Source organism: Cherax quadricarinatus, unplaced genomic scaffold (assembly GCF_038502225.1).
Source record: "Cherax quadricarinatus isolate ZL_2023a unplaced genomic scaffold, ASM3850222v1 Contig619, whole genome shotgun sequence".
Taxonomy (NCBI): Eukaryota; Metazoa; Arthropoda; class Malacostraca; order Decapoda; family Parastacidae; genus Cherax; species Cherax quadricarinatus.
The window spans coordinates 47,402-74,879 of record NW_027195645.1 but is presented as its reverse complement, the minus strand read 5'-3'; the positions used below and the strand labels follow the sequence as shown (position 1 = coordinate 74,879).

Here is a 27,478-nt window from a genome sequence, read left to right as displayed (position 1 = left end):
CACATAAGTTATGTGAAAAAATAAAATAGTGAAAAAAAACAAGAAACCTTCCAATGCAAGTAAACCAAAGTTTACCGGGTGAGTGACATTTGCAGCTGTTGCCATACGCAGCTCATTTTCTGCCAGATTTACTCCTCTATATCTCCATAAGCACTGATCGCAAAAATTTGTTTTGGAGCTTAAAACAATTAGAAAATTATTCTTAACATTTTCATAAGAATTTTTTTTTTTTTTTTTTTGAATATTCTTTGAGACCAGGAGACACTTCAGGATTTGGGGTTGCGACAGTCAAAGGGTTAATGTAGGGTGAGAGGTGAGTTTTATTTGTAGGAAGTCAGGTTGGGAAGTATGGGTAGCCAGGAAGGGCAACCCTCCCCACCCCACCCCACCCACATGTAATGTAAACAAACCAGACGAATGCATCTGGTTTTTGTCACTTTACATTGTGTACAAGTTGTCTCCACGCTGATACAGTAGAATAAATAAAGAGAAGCACTCCCATTCTCATGTAACATCATTTTTAGAAGAAAAAACGCCCTGAGTGAAGGCATACTTAGGTACAGGTACACATACGTATAATTATGAGTTACAACAACAACATAACTATCTTTAACTACAATATCAGATCTTTAAGCAAGCATTACGATGACCTCATAGCATTACTAAATTCCTTACATGCCAATATGTCCATCATTACACTAACTGAAACCTGGCTAAAGCCAATGTCTATGCCATTCCTGGTTACACAGCCATACACAACTGTAGGCAAGATCAACAAGGGGGTGGCACAGCTATATACTACTCAGACCAACTAGAATGTATCACTAATACTTGCACAAGGGATGAACATGGGGAATATATAATAGCTAAATTCAAATCCAAATACCTACAAAAACCTCTCACATTGATAAACATTTACAGAGTTCCACAGTCAAACATTAGCCAATTTAGTCAAAACCTAGGAAGTATGATAACTGATGCACGCATGAACAATGATCACTTACTACTCTCAGGTGACTTCAATATAAATCTCCTGCAAGACCAGGACCCACACGTTACTGAATTCACAAACACAATGAGTAACTGTATGTTACTACCAACAGTAACAAAACCTACAAGAGTTACAGAGACTAGTGTTTCCCTACTTGACCACATCTGGACCAACACCATATCCCCTTTAAAATCAGGCATAATTACAGATAATACCACAGACCACTACCCTACTTTCCTCATAACAACTCTTGGTAAACTACCCCAAGACACTACTAAAGTCACCTTCAGACTTCACAATGAGGCAGCCATTAATAACTTCACAACAGCAGTAGCAAACATTGATTGGCACACTGAGCTAGAAATCTATACAGATATTGACGAATGTATTAATAATTTTCTAAAAAAGATCCAATACCTCTATAACAAGCACTGCCCTAAAAAAACTAAACAGATGACAGCTAAGAGACTGAACAGTCCCTGGCTAACACCCAGCATTCTCAAATCCATAAATACAAAACACCAATATGAAAAACAGTACAGAATGGGTCACATAACCAGAGACCAAACAAAACGTTACTCGTCAGTCCTAACCAGCCTGATAAGAAGGGCAAAAAAATTGTATTATGAGAACAGATTATCCAACTTACGAGGTGATATAAAAAAGACCTGGAAAACCCTATCAGAAATTCTGGGAACAAAAAAGATATCACGAAATAGCGAAATAAAATTACCAAAATCAGATGAACCCCAACTCCCACCAACAGAAACAGCAAACAGACTCAATGATTTCTTCTCCACTATAGGACAAAACCTTGCCAATAAAATCCCAAGCTCAGATACCCCACCAAATGACTACCTCACCGGCAACTACCCGAACACACTGTTCCTAGCTCCGACTAACCCATACAAAGTCTCCATTATTATCAACGCACTAAAAAACAAGGCAGGAGATTTAAATACCTTACCGCCCTTTATATACAAAAAAGTGTCACAAGTGCTATCACCAATCATTGCAACACTCTTTAACAAATCCATTGAATCCTCCACCTTCCCTACAGTACTCAAAATAGCAAGGGTCACCCCGATCCACAAAGGAGGAGACCAAACAGAGTTGAATAACTATAGGCCAATATCCAACTTACACCCTCTCTCAAAAATCTTCGAAAAATTAATTCATAAACGAATCTACTCCTACCTTATCTCCCAAAACATACTCAACCCCTGCCAATTTGGATTCAGGCCTAACAAAAATACTAATGATGCTATTATACACATGCTAGAACATATATACACTGCAATAGAGAAAAAAGAAGTCCCACTGGGGATCTTCATTGACTTACGTAAAGCTTTTGATACAGTTGACCATGACTTGCTCCACGTAAAATTGTCACACTATGGTATAAGAGGGCACTCCCTCAACTACCTCAAGTCATACCTCAGCAACAGAAGCCAATATGTGTACGCAAATGGGGCAAACTCTTCTGCGCAACCAATTACAGTTGGTGTCCCACAGGGAAGTGTCCTTGGCCCTCTTCTCTTTCTCCTATACATAAATGACCTTCCAAATGCTTCGCAATTACTCAAACCCACACTATTTGCAGATGACACTACATACGTCTTCTCTCACTCGAGCCCAGTCACGCTAGCCAATACTGTAAATACCGAATTACAGAAAATATCTACCTGGATGAGGACTAACAAACTTACACTAAACATTGACAAAACCTACTTCATTCAGTTTGGTAACAGAGCTACAGATGTCCCTCTTAACATAATGATAAACGGATCACCTATCACAAAGCTAACAGAGGGAAAATTCTTAGGAATCCACCATGATAATAGACTCAAATTTCATACACATATACAACAAATTTCTAAGAAAATTTCCAAGACTGTAGGCATACTATCGAAGATACGGTACTATGTTCCACAGTCAGCCCTCCTGGCCCTATATCACTCTCTTATTTACCCCTATCTCACCTATGGAATTTGTGCATGGGGCTCAACAACAATTAACCATCTCAGACCACTAATTACCCAACAAAAGGCTGCAGATAGAATGATGACAAATTCTCACTACAGGCAGCACACTCCACCAATATTCAATACACTAAACCTACTCACCATACAAAACATCCATACTTATTACTGCACCTATTACATACATAGAACACTTAACTCTGATATTAACCCTCCCCTCAAACATCTCCTTGCCAACCTCAACAGAACACATGACCATAACACAAGGCACAGATCACTCTTTGATGTTCCTCGTGTCCATCTCACACTATGCAAAAACTCAATGCACATAAAAGGCCCTAAAATCTGGAATTCATTACCTGTAAATATAAAAGAAACACTACCTGTTTATAAATTCAAGTCTCTTCTCAAAGATCACTTACTCACCCAAAACCAAATAAATACTGAATAACTGAACCTTATAAATTGTATATCTTAAATGTTTCTCACAATTATATCACATAAATGTTAAACCTAAAACCGAATCTAACTTTATTATTTTTTAAATACACTACCTAACAGAATACTTCATATGACTGAATGCAACCATATGACCTGTCTTTGTAATACTCACTTGTGCTTTATAGTAATCTGTTTACATTAATGTTTTATCACTGATTTCATCATTGCTTAGTTAATCTGAAGTTAATTTTAAGCCAGCCCGTAATGCTATGCATAGTATAAGTGGCTTTGGCATGCTGCTCTTATCTGTATTTTTTTGTACCTCTGTATAACGGAGCGCATAACGGAGATAAAACACCTCAATTACTGGGAGCGCTTGAGGTTCCTAAACCTGTATTCCCTGGAACGCAGGAGGGAGAGATACATGATTATATACACCTGGAAAATCCTAGAGGGACTAGTACCGAACTTGCACACGAAAATCACTCATTACGAAAGCAAAAGACTTGGCAGACGATGCACCATCCCCCCAATGAAAAGCAGGGGTGTCACTAGCACGTTAAGAGACCATACAATAAGTGTCAGGGGCCCGAGACTGTTCAACTGCCTCCCAGCACACATAAGGGGGATTACCAACAGACCCCTGGCAGTCTTCAAGCTGGCACTGGACAAGCACCTAAAGTCAGTTCCGGATCAGCCGGGCTGTGGCTCGTATGTTGGTTTGCGTGCAGCCAGCAGCAACAGCCTGGTTGATCAGGCTCTGATCCACCAGGAGGCCTGGTCTCAGACCGGGCCGCGGGGGCGTTGACCCCCGGTACTCTCTCCAGGTAAACTCCAGGTATGTGTGCTCAAATTGTTAATAAATAAATAAATAAATAAATAAACAGTAATAATGTAGGTATGTCATCCACCTGGGCTACATAGCTACATGATGTTTATTGTGGCCCAGAGCCATATTATTACCATCGACATGCCATGTTCACTGAGTTTAATAATTTCTAACAACTACCCTTAGATGCCATCATAAACTAAGTGAGACGTAATGGATAATTTATGCCGAGAATTGTAAACAAAAGCGTTATGTATTAAGGGGAATGACGAAATGTTTTCCCTCCACCCGGCTACCACACCTCCATAGTATATGAATATAAAATGTTTATATGCTATTTAACGTGTTTCTTATGTAATTTTGATGAAAATATCATAGATGGATTAATGAAAATGTCTGTATTGACTTAAAATAAGACATTTAATGTGCCCAAGAGTGTTTATTATTACATAATAGAGAGATGTGCTCATGGAGAATGAAAACAAACTGTGTGGCACACGCCGTATTTGAAAGACCACTCACTGTATAGAAAGTTTTGGTCATAATTTGAGATCGCTGTATTAACAGAATGCCGTAAGGTGAAACGCCGAAAAGCGGGGCCCTACTGTACCTGGAAAATACTTCAGGGCCTTGTCCCAAATCTGCACACTGCCATAACAACATACTGGAGTAAGAAATATGGGAGGAAGTGCAAAATAAACCAAGTGAAAGCAGGGGTACAGTGGGCACAATCAGAGAACACTGTATCAACGTTTGTAGCCCCCTGACTATTCAACATCGTATCAGAAGATATCAGAAACACTGCTGGGACAAGTGTAAAAGTCAAGAGGAAACTGGATAAATATCTTTACCAGGTGGAATATGAACCAGGCTGTGATGGATATGTGGGTCAATGGCAACATCCTGGTTGGCCAGGGTAGCACCAGGCTAGCCGGGCCCAGGACAGAACTCTGAGAGTAGAAAAACTCTCAGAATTCATCAAAGGTATATCAAAGGAAAGCAGAAGTTTGGCAGATGGTGCAACATACCCCCAATGAAAAGTAGGGGTACTATGAAAGCACAATAAATGTCTAGGGCCCAAGAGTGTTCAACAGCCTCCCATCATACACAAGGGGAATGACCAATAGACCCCTTACTGTCTTCAAGAGAGAATTGAACAGATACCTAAAGTCACATCAGCTCTGGAGTGGCTGACGAAGTCACATAATGGCTTCTGGTGTGGCTGACAAAGCCACATAATGGCTCTGGTGTGGCTGACAGAGCCACATAATGGCTCTGGTGTGGGTGACTGAGCCACAAAATGGTTCTGGTGTGGCTGTCTGAGCCATATAACATCTCTGTTGTGGCTGACTAAGCCATAAAACAGCTTGGTATTCACCATATAAGTTCAAACCACATTTGGGTCATCATAACCTTAATACTGAACAGTAAGACCACCATCGCTTGTAAATGGCTGCTGAAAATTTTGCTTTTGTGATTTGAAATTGGAATTATCATTCCCCTTGTTTGGATCTAAGCTGATTTTCTTCAACCCCTTTTATTTCCCCTGTAACACCCTTATGTATTATTTTCCATGAACATAATACAGTGGTACCTCGGGATACGAACTAAATTCGTTCCAGACGGCTGTTCGAGTGCCGCTACCGAACGAATTTGTTCCCATAAGGAATAATGTAAATTAGATTAATATGTTTCAGACCCCCAAAAGTACACTTACAAAAGCACTTACATAAATACACTTACATAATTGTTCGAGTTTTGAGCTGTTCATATCCCGAGGTACCACTGTATATTATTTCAGGTACAGTGGTACCTTGAGTTACGAACTTAATTTGTTCCAGAAGGCTGTTCGAATGCCGATCCCAAACGAATTTTTTCCCAAAAGGAATAATATAAATTAGATTAGTCTGTTTCAGACCCCGAACAATACACTTACATAATTGTTTGAGTTGGGAGCTGTTCGAAACTCTAGGTACCACTGTATTTAAATTTTTTTTCGTAATTTTTTTTGACTTTGGTCATGTAAGACACTGGGGTATTATTAAGGACTTAATTTTTTTGGAAAACTAAACTATCTTCTATGACAAAAAAAAAAAAAAAGTGGTAGGTATTATTTTTAAGAAAAAATATAGGAACCTAGTTGTGTTTTTATTTATTTATTTGTTTATTTATTTATTAATTTATTAAAGTAATTCCAGTACTAATTTGAGCACCTTCATCTTCTTGTGGAGAGGTAGCCAGGTAATGCTTGACTCTGGTTAAGAGAATGGTGTCCATATGGTGTCTGCCATAAATGAACTAATGTGATGAAAGATTGTTCTATGTAGCACAGTTGTTGCAACTTACAAAGCACTATACAGTACCGTTTTTTTCCCCAATGCCACAAATATAGTGTTTTTTTATTAACTTTTTTTATGTAGTATTAAGCTTCTTTAAATTTAGTTATTTTCACTTTCTAGGAAGCAGTGACGAGGAAGTATGCGTATTGACCACTGGGTCACGCCCACCTGTCCAGTTCAGAACCTCCCCACCCCTTGAGGCTCACAAGCCCCTAAGCTCTGTCTCCCCACCAACAAAAATGCTTAGCCTAGCGAGTAGTGGGAGAGAAGGTTTATTGTCTACGTGTGGAGCAGGAGAGGCTAATGGGTCAGTGGGAGGTGCTGGTGGTAGTGAGGGTGGGACTCCCAGGGCTGAGGGTGGAGCTAGGGCAGCATCCCCTCGCAAGAGACACAGACACACGCCTCGCCCACACCAGATGCACCGCCCATGTCAAGACTTTGAAAAATGCAACAGGTAATCATAGATACTAAACTTGGTCGAGTCTGTTGTGATTACATGTTAAAGATAATCTCCCTAACTCTGTGTTTACTCTGGTATCCAGTGGAAGAAGATGCATGCAGTTTAGTCAGTTTAGCTATATTATTAGAAAACACACATGCATTTTTATATATGGTACATATATATATATATATATATATATATATATATATATATATATATATATATATATATATATATATATATATATATATATATATATATATATATATATATATATATATATATATATATATATATATATATATATATATATATATATATATATATATATATATATATATATATATATATATATATATATATATTTATTATGGTAAGAAAAGTTGTTATATCTAATTAAAAGTTTGGAAAACCAAAAAAAAAAAAAAAAAGAAGGGGGAATCTACACATTCAGATGAAAATACCATTGAAAATTTGTGGCATACCATTGGAAATGTGCTGCTGTACATATTAATTTTGTAATATGACTTCTGAAAATGTCACATTTTCAAAAATGGAGACAAAGTGCAAATTTAGTAATCAATTTTCTAAGAATATGTTACCTCAACACATCCAGTGATCACTATCCATGAATATGTTACCTCAACACATCCAGCGATCACTATCCATGAATATGTTACCTCAACACATCCAGTGATCACTATCCATGAATATGTTACCTCAACACATCCAGTGATCACTATCCATGAATATGTTACCTCGACACATCCAGTGATCACTATCCATGAATATGTTACCTCAACACATCCAGCGATCACTATCCATGAATATGTTACCTCAACACATCCAGCGATCACTATCCATGAATGTTACCTCAACACATCCAGCGATCACTATCCATGAATATGTTTCCTCAACACATCCAGCGATCACTATCCATGAATGTTACCTCAACACATCCAGCGATCACTATCCATGAATATGTTTCCTCAACACATCCAGCGATCACTATCCATGAATGTTACCTCAACACATCCAGCGATCACTATCCATGAATATGTTACCTCAACACGTCCAGCGATCACTATCCATGAATATGTTACCTCAACACATCCAGCGATCACTATCCATGAATATGTTACCTCAACACATCCAGCGATCACTATCCATGAATATGTTACCTCAACACATCCAGCGATCACTATCCATGAATATGTTACCTCAACACATCCAGTGATCACTATCCATGAATATGTTACCTCAACACATCCAGCGATCACTATCCATGAATATGTTACCTCAACACATCCAGCGATCACTATCCATGAATATGTTACCTCAACACATCCAGCGATCACTATCCATGAATATGTTACCTCAACACATCCAGCGATCACTATCCATGAATATGTTACCTCAACACATCCAGCGATCACTATCCATGAATATGTTACCTCAACACATCCAGCGATCACTATCCATGAATATGTTACCTCGACACATCCAACGATCACTATCCATGAATATGTTACCTCGACACATCCAACGATCACTATCCATGAATATGTTACCTCAACACATCCAGCGATCACTATCCATGAATATGTTACCTCAACACATCCAGCGATCACTATCCATGAATATGTTACCTCAACACATCCAGCTATCACTATCCATGAATATGTTACCTCAACACGTCCAGCGATCACTATCCATGAATATGTTACCTCAACACATCCAGCGATCACTATCCATGAATATGTTACCTCAACACATCCAGCGATCACTATCCATGAATATGTTACCTCAACACATCCAGCGATCACTATCCATGAATATGTTACCTCAACACATCCAGCGATCACTATCCATGAATATGTTACCTCAACACATCCAGCTATCACTATCCATGAATATGTTACCTCAGCACATCCAGCGATCACTATCCATGAATATGTTACCTCAACACATCCAGCGATCACTATCCATGAATATGTTACCTCAACACATCCAATCACATCCAGAATATGATCACTATCCATGAATATGTTACCTCAACACATCCAGCGATCACTATCCATGAATATGTTACCTCAACACATCCAGCGATCACTATCCATGAATATGTTACCTCAACACATCCAGCGATCACTATCCATGAATATGTTACCTCAACACATCCAGCGATCACTATCCATGAATGTTACCTCAACACGTCCAGCGATCACTATCCATGAATATGTTACCTCAACACTTCCAGCGATCACTATCCATGAATATGTTTCCTCAACACATCCAACGATCACTATCCATGAATATGTTACCTCAACACATCCAGCGATCACTATCCATGAATATGTTACCTCATCATGTCTAGCGATCACTATCCATGAATATGTTACCTCAACACATCCACCGATCACTATCCATGAATATGTTACCTCAACACATCCAGCGATCACTATCCATGAATATGTTACCTCAACACATCCAGCGATCACTATCCATGAATATGTTACCTCAACACATCCAGCGATCACTATCCATGAATATGTTACCTCAACACATCCAGCGATCACTCTCCCTGAATATGTTACCTCAACACCTCCAGCGATCACTATCCATGAATATGTTACCCCCACACGTCCAGCGATCACTATCCATGAATATGTTACCTCAACACGTCCAGCGATCACTATCCATGAATATGTTACCTCAACACATCCAGCAATCACTATCCATGAATATGTTACCTCAACACATCCAGTGATCACTATCCATGAATATGTTACCTCAACACATCCAGCGATCACTATCCATGAATATGTTACCTCAACACATCCAGCGATCACTATCCATGAATATGTTACCTCAACACATCCAGCGATCACTATCCATGAATATGTTACCTCAACACATCCAGCGATCACTATCCATGAATATGTTACCCCAACACGTCCAGCGATCACTATCCATGAATATGTTACCTCAACACGTCCAGCGATCACTATCCATGAATATGTTACCTCAACACATCCAGCGATCACTATCCATGAATATGTTACCTCAACACATCCAGCGATCACTATCCATGAATATGTTACCTCAACACATCCAGCGATCACTATCCATGAATATGTTACCTCAACACATCCAGCGATCACTATCCATGAATATGTTACCCCAACACGTCCAGCGATCACTATCCATGAATATGTTACCTCAACACGTCCAGCGATCACTATCCATGAATATGTTACCTCAACACATCCAGCAATCACTATCCATGAATATGTTACCTCAACACATCCAGTGATCACTATCCATGAATATGTTACCTCAACACATCCAGCGATCACTATCCATGAATATGTTACCTCAACACATCCAGCGATCACTATCCATGAATATGTTACCTCAACACATCCAGCGATCACTATCCATGAATATGTTACCTCAACACATCCAGCGATCACTATCCATGAATATGTTACCTCAACACATCCAGTGATCACTATCCATGAATATGTTACCTCAACACATCCAGTGATCACTATCCATGAATATGTTACCTCAACACATCCAGCGATCACTATCCATGAATATGCTACCTCAACACATCCAGCAATCACTATCCATGAATATGTTACCTCAACACATCCAGCGATCACTATCCATGAATATGTTACCTCAACACATCCAGTGATCACTATCCATGAATATGTTACCTCAACACATCCAGCGATCACTATCCATGAATATGTTACCTCAACACATCCAGTGATCACTATCCATGAATATGTTACCTCAACACATCCAGCGATCACTATCCATGAATATGTTACCTCAACACATCCAGCGATCACTATCCATGAATATGTTACCTCAACACATCCAGCGATCACTATCCATGAATATGTTACCTCAACACATCCAGTGATCACTATCCATGAATATGTTACCTCAACACATCCAGCGATCACTATCCATGAATATGTTACCTCAACACATCCAGCAATCACTATCCATGAATATGTTACCTCAACACATCCAGTGATCACTATCCATGAATATGTTACCTCAACACATCCAGCGATCACTATCCATGAATATGTTACCTCAACACATCCAGCGATCACTATCCATGAATATGTTACCTCAACACATCCAGCGATCACTATCCATGAATATGTTACCTCAACACATCCAGCGATCACTATCCATGAATATGTTACCTCAACACATCCAGCGATCACTATCCATGAATATGTTACCTCAACACATCCAGCGATCACTATCCATGAATATGTTACCTCAACACATCCAGCGATCACTATCCATGAATATGTTACCTCAACACATCCAGTCACTATCCATGAATATGTTACCTCAACACATCCAGCGATCACTATCCATGAATATGTTACCTCAACACATCCAGCGATCACTATCCATGAATATGTTACCTCAACACATCCAGCGATCACTATCCATGAATATGTTACCTCAACACATCCAGCGATCACTATCCATGAATATGTTACCTCAACACATCCAGCGATCACTATCCATGAATATGTTACCTCAACACATCCAGCGATCACTATCCATGAATATGTTACCTCAACACATCCAGCGATCACTATCCATGAATATGTTACCTCAACACATCCAGCGATCACTATCCATGAATATGTTACCTCAACACATCCAGCGATCACTATCCATGAATATGTTACCTCAACACATCCAGCGATCACTATCCATGAATATGTTACCTCAACACATCCAGCGATCACTATCCATGAATATGTTACCTCAACACATCCAGCGATCACTATCCATGAATATGTTACCTCAACACATCCAGCGATCACTATCCATGAATATGTTACCTCAACACATCCAGCGATCACTATCCATGAATATGTTACCTCAACACATCCAGCGATCACTATCCATGAATAGGTTACCTCAACACATCCAGCCTCAATCACTATCCATGAATATGTTACCTCAACACATCCAGCGATCACTATCCATGAATATGTTACCTCAACACATCCAGCGATCACTATCCATGAATATGTTACCTCAACACATCCAGCGATCACTATCCATGAATATGTTACCTCAACACATCCAGCGATCACTATCCATGAATATGTTACCTCAACACATCCAGCGATCACTATCCATGAATATGTTACCTCAACACATCCAGCGATCACTATCCATGAATATGTTACCTCAACACATCCAGCGATCACTATCCATGAATATGTTACCTCAACACATCCAGCGATCACTATCCATGAATATGTTACCTCAACACATCCAGCGATCACTATCCATGAATATGTTACCTCAACACATCCAGCGATCACTATCCATGAATATGTTACCTCAACACATCCAGCGATCACTATCCATGAATATGTTACCTCAACACATCCAGCGATCACTATCCATGAATATGTTACCTCAACACATCCAGCGATCACTATCCATGAATATGTTACCTCAACACATCCAGCGATCACTATCCATGAATATGTTACCTCAACACATCCAGCGATCACTATCCATGAATATGTTACCTCAACACATCCAGCGATCACTATCCATGAATATGTTACCTCAACACATCCAGCGATCACTATCCATGAATATGTTACCTCAACACATCCAGCGATCACTATCCATGAATATGTTACCTCAACACATCCAGCGATCACTATCCATGAATATGTTACCTCAACACATCCAGCGATCACTATCCATGAATATGTTACCTCAACACATCCAGCGATCACTATCCATGAATATGTTACCTCAACACATCCAGCGATCACTATCCATGAATATGTTACCTCAACACATCCAGCGATCACTATCCATGAATATGTTACCTCAACACATCCAGCGATCACTATCCATGAATATGTTACCTCAACACATCCAGCGATCACTATCCATGAATATGTTACCTCAACACATCCAGCGATCACTATCCATGAATATGTTACCTCAACACATCCAGCGATCACTATCCATGAATATGTTACCTCAACACATCCAGCGATCACTATCCATGAATATGTTACCTCAACACAGCGATCCAGAATATGTTACCTCAACACATCCAGATCACTATCCATGAATATGTTACCTCAACACATCCAGCGATCACTATCCATGAATATGTTACCTCAACACATCCAGCGATCACTATCCATGAATATGTTACCTCAACACATCCAGCGATCACTATCCATGAATATGTTACCTCAACACATCCAGCGATCACTATCCATGAATATGTTACCTCAACACATCCAGCGATCACTATCCATGAATATGTTACCTCAACACATCCAGCGATCACTATCCATGAATATGTTACCTCAACACATCCAGCGATCACTATCCATGAATATGTTACCTCAACACATCCAGCGATCACTATCCATGAATATGTTACCTCAACACATCCAGCGATCACTATCCATGAATATGTTACCTCAACACATCCAGCGATCACTATCCATGAATATGTTACCTCAACACATCCAGCGATCACTATCCATGAATATGTTACCTCAACACATCCAGCGATCACTATCCATGAATATGTTACCTCAACACATCCAGTCACTATCCATGAATATGTTACCTCAACACATCCAGCGATCACTATCCATGAATATGTTACCTCAACACATCCAGCGATCACTATCCATGAATATGTTACCTCAACACATCCAGCGATCACTATCCATGAATATGTTACCTCAACACATCCAGCGATCACTATCCATGAATATGTTACCTCAACACATCCAGCGATCACTATCCATGAATATGTTACCTCAACACATCCAGCGATCACTATCCATGAATATGTTACCTCAACACATCCAGCGATCACTATCCATGAATATGTTACCTCAACACATCCAGCGATCACTATCCATGAATATGTTACCTCAACACATCCAGCGATCACTATCCATGAATATGTTACCTCAACACATCCAGCGATCACTATCCATGAATATGTTACCTCAACACATCCAGCGATCACTATCCATGAATATGTTACCTCAACACATCCAGCGATCACTATCCATGAATATGTTACCTCAACACATCCAGCGATCACTATCCATGAATATGTTACCTCAACACATCCAGCGATCACTATCCATGAATATGTTACCTCAACACATCCAGCGATCACTATCCATGAATATGTTACCTCAACACATCCAGCGATCACTATCCATGAATATGTTACCTCAACACATCCAGCGATCACTATCCATGAATATGTTACCTCAACACATCCAGCGATCACTATCCATGAATATGTTACCTCAACACATCCAGCGATCACTATCCATGAATATGTTACCTCAACACATCCAGCGATCACTATCCATGAATATGTTACCTCAACACATCCAGCGATCACTATCCATGAATATGTTACCTCAACACATCCAGCGATCACTATCCATGAATATGTTACCTCAACACATCCAGCGATCACTATCCATGAATATGTTACCTCAACACATCCAGCGATCACTATCCATGAATATGTTACCTCAACACATCCAGCGATCACTATCCATGAATATGTTACCTCAACACATCCAGCGATCACTATCCATGAATATGTTACCTCAACACATCCAGCGATCACTATCCATGAATATGTTACCTCAACACATCCAGCGATCACTATCCATGAATATGTTACCTCAACACATCCAGCGATCACTATCCATGAATATGTTACCTCAACACATCCAGCGATCACTATCCATGAATATGTTACCTCAACACATCCAGCGATCACTATCCATGAATATGTTACCTCAACACATCCAGCGATCACTATCCATGAATATGTTACCTCAACACATCCAGCGATCACTATCCATGAATATGTTACCTCAACACATCCAGCGATCACTATCCATGAATATGTTACCTCAACACATCCAGCGATCACTATCCATGAATCCTCAACACATCCAGCGATCACTATCCATGAATATGTTACCTCAACACATCCAGCGATCACTATCCATGAATATGTTACCTCAACACATCCAGCGATCACTATCCATGAATATGTTACCTCAACACATCCAGCGATCACTATCCATGAATATGTTACCTCAACACATCCAGCGATCACTATCCATGAATATGTTACCTCAACACATCCAGCGATCACTATCCATGAATATGTTACCTCAACACATCCAGCGATCACTATCCATGAATATGTTACCTCAACACATCCAGCGATCACTATCCATGAATATGTTACCTCAACACATCCAGCGATCACTATCCATGAATATGTTACCTCAACACATCCAGCGATCACTATCCATGAATATGTTACCTCAACACATCCAGCGATCACTATCCATGAATATGTTACCTCAACACATCCAGCGATCACTATCCATGAATATGTTACCTCAACACATCCAGCGATCACTATCCATGAATATGTTACCTCAACACATCCAGCGATCACTATCCATGAATATGTTACCTCAACACATCCAGCGATCACTATCCATGAATATGTTACCTCAACACATCCAGCGATCACTATCCATGAATATGTTACCTCAACACATCCAGCGATCACTATCCATGAATATGTTACCTCAACACATCCAGCGATCACTATCCATGAATATGTTACCTCAACACATCCAGCGATCACTATCCATGAATATGTTACCTCAACACATCCAGCGATCACTATCCATGAATATGTTACCTCAACACATCCAGCGATCACTATCCATGAATATGTTACCTCAACACATCCAGCGATCACTATCCATGAATATGTTACCTCAACACATCCAGCGATCACTATCCATGAATATGTTACCTCAACACATCCAGCGATCACTATCCATGAATATGTTACCTCAACACATCCAGCGATCACTATCCATGAATATGTTACCTCAACACATCCAGCGATCACTATCCATGAATATGTTACCTCAACACATCCAGCGATCACTATCCATGAATATGTTACCTCAACATGTCTAGCGATCACTATCCATGAATATGTTACCTCAACACATCCAGCGATCACTATCCATGAATATGTTACCTCAACACATCCAGCGATCACTATCCATGAATATGTTACCTCAACACATCCAGCGATCACTATCCATGAATATGTTACCTCAACACATCCAGCGATCACTATCCATGAATATGTTACCTCAACACATCCAGCGATCACTATCCATGAATATGTTACCTCAACACATCCAGCGATCACTATCCATGAATATGTTACCTCAACACGTCCAGCGATCACTATCCATGAATATGTTACCTCAACACGTCCAGCGATCACTATCCATGAATATGTTACCTCAACACATCCAGCGATCACTATCCATGAATATGTTACCTCAACACATCCAGCGATCACTATCCATGAATATGTTACCTCAACACATCCAGCAATCACTATCCATGAATATGTTACCTCAACACATCCAGCGATCACTATCCATGAATATGTTACCTCAACACATCCAGCGATCACTATCCATGAATATGTTACCTCAACACATCCAGCAATCACTATCCATGAATATGTTACCTCAACACATCCAGCGATCACTATCCATGAATATGTTACCTCAACACATCCAGCGATCACTATCCATGAATATGTTACCTCAACACATCCAGCGATCACTATCCATGAATATGTTACCTCAACACATCCAGCGATCACTATCCATGAATATGTTACCTCAACACATCCAGCGATCACTATCCATGAATATGTTACCTCAACACATCCAGCGATCACTATCCATGAATATGTTACCTCAACACATCCAGCGATCACTATCCATGAATATGTTACCTCAACACATCCAGCGATCACTATCCATGAATATGTTACCTCAACACATCCAGCGATCACTATCCATGAATATGTTACCTCAACACATCCAGCGATCACTATCCATGAATATGTTACCTCAACACATCCAGCGATCACTATCCATGAATATGTTACCTCAACACATCCAGCGATCACTATCCATGAATATGTTACCTCAACACATCCAGCGATCACTATCCATGAATATGTTACCTCAACACATCCAGCGATCACTATCCATGAATATGTTACCTCAACACATCCAGCGATCACTATCCATGAATATGTTACCTCAACACATCCAGCGATCACTATCCATGAATATGTTACCTCAACACATCCAGTGATCACTATCCATGAATATGTTACCTCAACACATCCAGCGATCACTATCCATGAATATGTTACCTCAACACATCCAGCGATCACTATCCATGAATATGTTACCTCAACACATCCAGCGATCACTATCCATGAATATGTTACCTCAACACATCCAGCGATCACTATCCATGAATATGTTACCTCAACACATCCAGCGATCACTATCCATGAATATGTTACCTCAACACATCCAGCGATCACTATCCATGAATATGTTACCTCAACACATCCAGCGATCACTATCCATGAATATGTTACCTCAACACATCCAGCGATCACTATCCATGAATATGTTACCTCAACACATCCAGCGATCACTATCCATGAATATGTTACCTCAACACATCCAGCGATCACTATCCATGAATATGTTACCTCAACACATCCAGTGATCACTATCCATGAATATGTTACCTCAACACATCCAGTGATCACTATCCATGAATATGTTACCTCAACACATCCAGCGATCACTATCCATGAATATGTTACCTCAACACATCCAGCGATCACTATCCATGAATATGTTACCTCAACACATCCAGCGATCACTATCCATGAATATGTTACCTCAACACATCCAGCGATCACTATCCATGAATATGTTACCTCAACACATCCAGCGATCACTATCCATGAATATGTTACCTCAACACATCCAGCGATCACTATCCATGAATATGTTACCTCAACACATCCAGCGATCACTATCCATGAATATGTTACCTCAACACATCCAGCGATCACTATCCATGAATATGTTACCTCAACACATCCAGCGATCACTATCCATGAATATGTTACCTCAACACATCCAGCGATCACTATCCATGAATATGTTACCTCAACACATCCAGCGATCACTATCCATGAATATGTTACCTCAACACATCCAGCGATCACTATCCATGAATATGTTACCTCAACATGTCTAGCGATCACTATCCATGAATATGTTACCTCAACACATCCAGCGATCACTATCCATGAATATGTTACCTCAACACATCCAGCGATCACTATCCATGAATATGTTACCTCAACATGTCTAGCGATCACTATCCATGAATATGTTACCTCAACACATCCAGCGATCACTATCCATGAATATGTTACCTCAACACATCCAGCGATCACTATCCATGAATATGTTACCTCAACACATCCAGCGATCACTATCCATGAATGTTACCTCAACACATCCAGCGATCACTATCCATGAATATGTTACCTCAACACATCCAGCAATCACTATCCATGAATATGTTACCTCAACACATCCAGCAATCACTATCCATGAATATGTTACCTCAACACATCCAGCGATCACTATCCATGAATATGTTACCTCAACACATCCAGCGATCACTATCCATGAATATGTTACCTCAACACATCCAGCGATCACTATCCATGAATATGTTACCTCAACACATCCAGCGATCACTATCCATGAATATGTTGCCTCAACACATCCAGCGATCACTATCCATGAATGTTACCTCAACACATCCAGCGATCACTATCCATGAATATGTTACCTCAACATGTCTAGCGATCACTATCCATGAATATGTTACCTCAACACATCCAGCGATCACTATCCATGAATATGTTACCTCAACACATCCAGCGATCACTATCCATGAATATGTTACCTCAACACATCCAGCGATCACTATCCATGAATATGTTACCTCAACACATCCAGCAATCACTATCCATGAATATGTTACCTCAACACATCCAGCGATCACTATCCATGAATATGTTACCTCAACACATCCAGCGATCACTATCCATGAATATGTTACCTCAACACATCCAGCGATCACTATCCATGAATATGTTACCTCAACACATCCAGCGATCACTATCCATGAATATGTTACCTCAACACATCCAGCGATCACTATCCATGAATATGTTACCTCAACACATCCAGCGATCACTATCCATGAATATGTTACCTCAACACATCCAGCGATCACTATCCATGAATATGTTACCTCAACACATCCAGTGATCAGCGATCACTATCCATGAATATGTTACCTCAACACGTCCAGCGATCACTATCCATGAATGTTACCTCAACACGTCCAGCGATCACTATCCATGAATATGTTACCTCAACACATCCAGCGATCACTATCCATGAATGTTACCTCAACACATCCAGCGATCACTATCCATGAATATGTTACCTCAACACATCCAGTGATCACTATCCATGAATATGTTACCTCAACACATCCAGCGATCACTATCCATGAATATGTTACCTCAACACATCCAGCGATCACTATCCATGAATATGTTACCTCAACACATCCAGCGATCACTATCCATGAATATGTTACCTCAACACATCCAGCGATCACTATCCATGAATATGTTACCTCAACACATCCAGCGATCACTATCCATGAATATGTTACCTCAACACATCCAGCGATCACTATCCATGAATATGTTACCTCAACACATCCAGCGATCACTATCCATGAATATGTTACCTCAACACATCCAGTGATCACTATCCATGAATATGTTACCTCAACACATCCAGCGATCACTATCCATGAATATGTTACCTCAACACATCCAGCGATCACTATCCATGAATATGTTACCTCAACACATCCAGCGATCACTATCCATGAATATGTTACCTCAACACATCCAGCGATCACTATCCATGAATATGTTACCTCAACACATCCAGCGATCACTATCCATGAATATGTTACCTCAACACATCCAGCGATCACTATCCATGAATATGTTACCTCAACACATCCAGCGATCACTATCCATGAATATGTTACCTCAACACATCCAGCGATCACTATCCATGAATATGTTACCTCAACACATCCAGCGATCACTATCCATGAATATGTTACCCCAACACGTCCAGCGATCACTATCCATGAATATGTTACCTCAACACGTCCAGCGATCACTATCCATGAATATGTTACCTCAACACGTCCAGCGATCACTATCCATGAATATGTTACCTCAACACATCCAGCGATCACTATCCATGAATATGTTACCTCAACACATCCAGCGATCACTATCCATGAATATGTTACCTCAACACATCCAGCGATCACTATCCATGAATATGTTACCTCAACATATCCAGCGATCACTATCCATGAATATGTTACCTCAACACATCCAGCGATCACTATCCATGAATATGTTACCTCAACATGTCCAGCGATCACTATCCATGAATATGTTACCTCAACACATCCAGCGATCACTATCCATGAATATGTTACCTCAACACATCCAGCGATCACTATCCATGAATATGTTACCTCAACACATCCAGTGATCACTATCCATGAATATGTTACCTCAACACATCCAGCGATCACTATCCATGAATATGTTACCTCAACACGTCCAGCGATCACTATCCATGAATATGTTACCTCAACACATCCAGATCACTATCCATGAATATGTTACCTCAACACATCCAGCGATCACTATCCATGAATATGTTACCTCAACACATCCAGCGATCACTATCCATGAATATGTTACCTCAACACATCCAGCGATCACTATCCATGAATATGTTACCTCAACACATCCAGCGATCACTATCCATGAATATGTTACCTCAACACATCCAGCGATCACTATCCATGAATATGTTACCTCAACACATCCAGCGATCACTATCCATGAATATGTTACCTCAACACATCCAGCGATCACTATCCATGAATATGTTACCTCAACACATCCAGCGATCACTATCCATGAATATGTTACCTCAACACATCCAGCGATCACTATCCATGAATATGTTACCTCAACATATCCAGCGATCACTATCCATGAATATGTTACCTCAACACATCCAGCGATCACTATCCATGAATATGTTACCTCAACACATCCAGCGATCACTATCCATGAATATGTTACCTCAACACATCCAGTGATCACTATCCATGAATATGTTACCTCAACACATCCAGCGATCACTATCCATGAATATGTTACCTCAACACATCCAGCGATCACTATCCATGAATATGTTACCTCAACACATCCAGCGATCACTATCCATGAATATGTTACCTCAACACATCCAGCGATCACTATCCATGAATATGTTACCTCAACACATCCAGCGATCACTATCCATGAATATGTTACCTCAACATATCCAGCGATCACTATCCATGAATATGTTACCTCAACACATCCAGCGATCACTATCCATGAATATGTTACCTCAACATATCCAGCGATCACTATCCATGAATATGTTACCTCAACACATCCAGCGATCACTATCCATGAATATGTTACCTCAACACGTCCAGCGATCACTATCCATGAATATGTTACCTCAACACATCCAGCGATCACTATCCATGAATATGTTACCTCAACACATCCAGCGATCACTATCCATGAATATGTTACCTCAACACGTCCAGCGATCACTATCCATGAATATGTTACCTCAACACGTCCAGCGATCACTATCCATGAATATGTTACCTCAACACATCCAGCGATCACTATCCATGAATATGTTACCTCAACACATCCAGCGATCACTATCCATGAATATGTTACCTCAACACATCCAGCGATCACTATCCACGAATATGTTACCTCAACACGTCCAGCGATCACTATCCATGAATATGTTACCTCAACACATCCAGCGATCACTATCCATGAATATGTTACCTCAACACATCCAGCGATCACTATCCATGAATATGTTACCTCAACACATCCAGCGATCACTATCCATGAATATGTTACCTCAACACATCCAGCGATCACTATCCATGAATATGTTACCTCAACACATCCAGCGATCACTATCCATGAATATGTTACCTCAACACATCCAGCGATCACTATCCATGAATATGTTACCTCAACACATCCAGCGATCACTATCCATGAATATGTTACCTCAACACATCCAGCGATCACTATCCATGAATATGTTACCTCAACACGTCCAGCGATCACTATCCATGAATATGTTACCTCAACACATCCAGCGATCACTATCCATGAATATGTTACCTCAACACATCCAGCGATCACTATCCATGAATATGTTACCTCAACACATCCAGCGATCACTATCCATGAATATGTTACCTCAACACATCCAGCGATCACTATCCATGAATATGTTACCTCAACACATCCAGCGATCACTATCCATGAATATGTTACCTCAACACATCCAGCGATCACTATCCATGAATATGTTACCTCAACACATCCAGCGATCACTATCCATGAATATGCACTTGTGACCAGTGATGAGCTATTTAAGGCCATTGAAAAACATAAAGTTTATTTGAAATTTCTGTATTGCTGCTCATAATAAATGTCAATAATCTAAACATTGATCATGAAAAACTTTGATAATCAGATGGTTGTAGGATGTTCATTATAATATGTAACGTGTGTTATGGCATAAATAAAACTCATGTGAATTATTAATGATCTAGTTATAGTCATTAATGACTTATCTTTAATTTTAATGCACAAACCTTATACTGAAAATTGTTAAGTTCTGTTAATTAAAATACTCTCAGTCAGTGTTTACCTGTTATTAACTTAAGGTTTTTCATATACCATATACAGTAAAATATTTATGTAGTCTCAGAAGTAAATGTATGACAGAGTTCCAAGCTTTCATCTATATTTTTGGATTTCCTTGGAGCAAACGCTCTTTAAAGAGTAGAGAAAGAGAGTTGAGCTTGAAGTTAGAGTGAGATAGTGGGGACAGTACAGACGTATACATTTATTCAGCTTTTATTCTCGCCACCATTTCCCTATTATTTGGCACTTCCTGAGAAAATCTTGAAATATAGAGATGTTGGCACTCAACCATTCATTGTGGGACTAAGTTAATTTGTTTCACCACAGTATCATTGTAGTTACACATTTACATAATACAGTCTAATTTTTTGGTATTTAAATTTTGTGATTGTTGGTGGCAATATCTCCTTCAGGGTTTTGAGAATACCATTCGTTACTGTACATTTAATTTCTATACATGAATAAGCCTTTAATGGTAAATGCCTGAAAACTTACAGTAGCTATGTGATACAGTGACACCCATTCCAAAGGATAGCAACTCCCCTTTCATCTATTTTGATTATTTAAGGCATAATTTTTATTTACTCTGAAGCATTTTATAAGTCAAATATCTCTGCATATAAAATATACTGAAGAAAACTTTACAGTAAACCTGAAAGATAGATATTTTCTCAATTACTATTACATATATTATAAATATCTGAATGTAGATATAATTGGAATTACAGTGTATGAGTTGTCTTAGTTTTATGCAGAAGTTTACATTAGTTTTCAAAATAGATAATTTTGAAACATTGAAAATATTTTTTTTTAATTCCACAATTCTAAAACTATCACTCTAATTAGAATATAATTTTAAACTTATGATAACTCGTTTAGAGTGATGTACCATGTAGATTGTCAACAACATTATCTAGTAAAGGACCACTTATATTAGTTGGTATTAAACTTATGATAACTCGTTTAGAGTGATGTACCATGTAGATTGTCAACAACATTATCTAGTAAAGGACCACTTATATTAGTTGGTATTAAACTTATAATAACTCGTTTAGAGTGATGTACCATGTAGATTGTCAACAACATTATCTAGTAAAGGACCACTTATATTAGTTGGTATTAAACTTATGATAACTCGTTTAGAGTGATGTACCATGTAGATTGTCAACAACATCATCATATTAGTTGGTATTAAATTAATTCAAATAAAACTAGAGCTTTATAATGACACTTATGTACTGTTCAGGACATTTATTATAGGAAATGTTTTGCCATTGGTGGTTTGTTTAGTTCTAACACCAAAAATGCCTAAGAGGGGAGCATATATAATGGCAGGTGACATGAACTGTGCATAAATGTCAATATTGTCAATATTAACATACCTTTTACAACTACAACTTTATAACCTTCTAATCTGTAAGACAATTTTTTGACTACTCTAACTACTTTTTGTTCTACCTTCATTGTTAACCGACCAATTTCTTTTACTATAGATAATTTTATAGGACATTTATTTCTGCATTGAAATAAAGATAGAAATTTATACTAAAGATGAATGATACATTATGAAGCCTGAGGGGAAGGGGGCTTGAGAATATTTTTATTTATACTATATTGTGGTAGTACTTTATATACTATATTTTGTTATTGTTTATTACTTAACAAGTTATTTAATTGGGATTCTGATGTACAAGTAGTTTCTTTCATTTCAAGATTTACATTATGAAATGTTACATTTAAAATAACCAATATCACAGATACGCCGTAAAATTTTTATGCCAGACTGGTAGTTATTTTAATGAGTGGATTGTGTTAAAAAAAACTTAAGCAAATTTTCATGAAATGAATCATGTTTTCCTATAGGCTTCCATTAAATGAAATAGGATATGTTTAAGGAAAATTTTTTTTACAAACAGAAAGCAGAAACAAAAAAAAAATGACCCCAAAAAATATTTAATTACGTTTAATAGAAGTGGGGAAAAATCCCTCCTTTGTAAAGTACGCGTGTCATAAGAGGCAACTAAACTGCCGGGAGCAAGAGGCTAATAACCCCTTCTCCTGTATAAATTACTAAATGTAAAAAGAAAAATTTTTTTCTTCTTTTTTAGGGGCACCTTCCCTCGGTGGGAGATGGCTTATCAGAGAATTGAATTGGATAGCATAACTGCAGATCACAGCTTGGCAGTGAATTTTGATGAAATTTAGGTTTTAAAGTTAGGAAAGATGCAGCTAAATAGTGTATATTGCAAATATACCAAAGGCATAAAATGCTGTCAAATGGTAAAACGCTAAATGAAGGGAAGCCTTTATTGGTACACTGTTTCACCCGTTGGGTGAAATGTACCAATAAAAGCTTCCCTACATCTACATTTAGTATCTTCTTAACATATTGTAGAGGCAACAAGTCCCAGAGCTTTACTGACATTACTTCCTTTTTCTTTTGCTGTCACTAAACTATCATGAAATGAGTTTTGTTTCTTAAATAATGCTTCTCAGTAAGTCTTTGTGCCACTGCATTTATCATGTATGGATGTCTGGGACTTATTTTGGATGCAGTGGAGCATGAGTCAGTAGAAACCCATTTATTGTGTGTCTAGAAAGCCTGATTTCAACAAATTGCTATTGAAAGCCAGCACCCAAGTCATAATTGTGTGAGAAAACCAATTGATTGTCCATGCTGTAAAGTTTGGAAAAAAAAAAAAAGCTTAAAGATTAGCATGTGTTTAGTGGTCATGTACTGTACTTACTCTTTATTTCTACAGTTGTTGAATGTGTTGGTGATTGATAAATATGAACAAGTTATTAACCCTTTAACTGTGTGTGATGTATGCTGTCAGGACCAGGCAGTTTTGACATATGTCGGGGACCAGGCTGTTTTCACATACGTCATACGTCAGGGACCAGGCTGTCTGGTGAATGGCATACCTCAGTGAACCAGGTTGTCTGATGTATGCTATATGTCAGGTGACCAGGCTGTGTCTAATGTACAATATACTTCAGGCTGTATTTGATGTACACCATACCTCAGGGGACCAGGCTGTGTCTGATGTACACTACACCTCAGGGGACCAGGCTGTCTGATGTACACTACACCTCAGTGGACCAGGCTGTGTCTGATGTACACTACACCTCAGGGGACCAGGCTGTCTGATGTACACTATACCTCAGTGGACCAGGCTGTGTCTGATGTACACTACACCTCAGGGGACCAGGCTGTCTGATGTACACTACACCTCAGTGGACCAGGCTGTGTCTGATGTACACTACACCTCAGGGGACCAGGCTGTCTGATGTACACTACACCTCAGTGGACCAGGCTGTGTCTGATGTACACTACACCTCAGGGGACCAGGCTGTCTGATGTACACTATACCTCAGGGGACCAGTCTGTGTTTGATGTTCACTTAGCCTCATGTGGCATCTCCAGTTGCTCTACCATTACTACATATGACACCTGTTACCTTTGCCAAGACCACGTGACACCACCGACTGCCCTGCCAAGACCACGTGACACCACCGACTGCCCTGCCAAGACCACGTGACACCACCGGCTGCCCTGCCAAGACTACATGTGACACCACCGACTGCCCTGCCAAGACTACATGTGACACCACCGACTGCCCTGCCAAGACTACATGTGACACCACCAACTGCCCTGCCAAGACCACATGTGACACCACCAACTGCCCTGCCAAGACCACATGTGACACCACCAACTGCCCTACCAAGACCACATGTGACACCACCAACTGCCTTGCCAAGACCACATGTGACACCACCAACTGCCCTGCCAAGACCATGTGTGACACCATTTGCCCTGCCAAGACCATATGTGACACCAACTGCCCTGCCAAGACCACATGTGACACCAAATGCCCTGCCAAGACCACATGTAATACCAGTTGCCCTGCCAAGACCAAATGTAACACCACTTGCCCTGCCAAGACCACATATGACACCACCAATTGCCCTGCCAAAACCACATGTGACACCAAATGCCCTGCCAAGACCACATGTAATACCAGTTGCCCTGCCAAGACCAAATGTAACACCACTTGCCCTGCCAAGACCACATATGACACCACCAATTGCCCTGCCAAAACCACATGTGACACCAAATGCCCTGCCAAGACTGCATGTAACACCACCAGCTGTCCTGCCACCACCAGCTGTAGCACCACCAGCATCCCTGATGCCACTAATTGCCCTTGTCTTATCACAAGGACATTATACCAGATTCCCTACCAACAGTAATTGTGACACCACCAGCATCCTTGACATCAACACACCTGACACCACCACCCCTGACATCACCAGCACCCTTAACTACCAGCACCCCTGACACTACCAACATCCCTGACACCACCAGTACCCCTGACTACTGGCACTGCTGACACTACCAGCATCCCTGACACCACCAGTACCCCTTGACACCATCAGCACCCCCTGATACTACCAGCACCCCTGACACTTCCAGCATC

The 27,478-nt window shown here is 39.8% G+C and overlaps 1 protein-coding gene across 1 annotated transcript in view; it reads left to right on the top strand.

Annotated features, from left to right (window-relative positions):
• The first annotated feature begins 6,728 nt into the window (after positions 1 to 6,728).
• The window catches only part of LOC128691447 (uncharacterized), a 34,390-nt gene continuing 13,640 nt past the window's right edge, over positions 6,729 to 27,478 (top strand). Inside the window, exon 1 of the mRNA XM_053780316.2 lies at positions 6,729 to 7,036. The gene's annotated coding sequence lies outside the window, so the exon portion shown is untranslated. The remainder of the gene's footprint in view (positions 7,037 to 27,478) is intronic.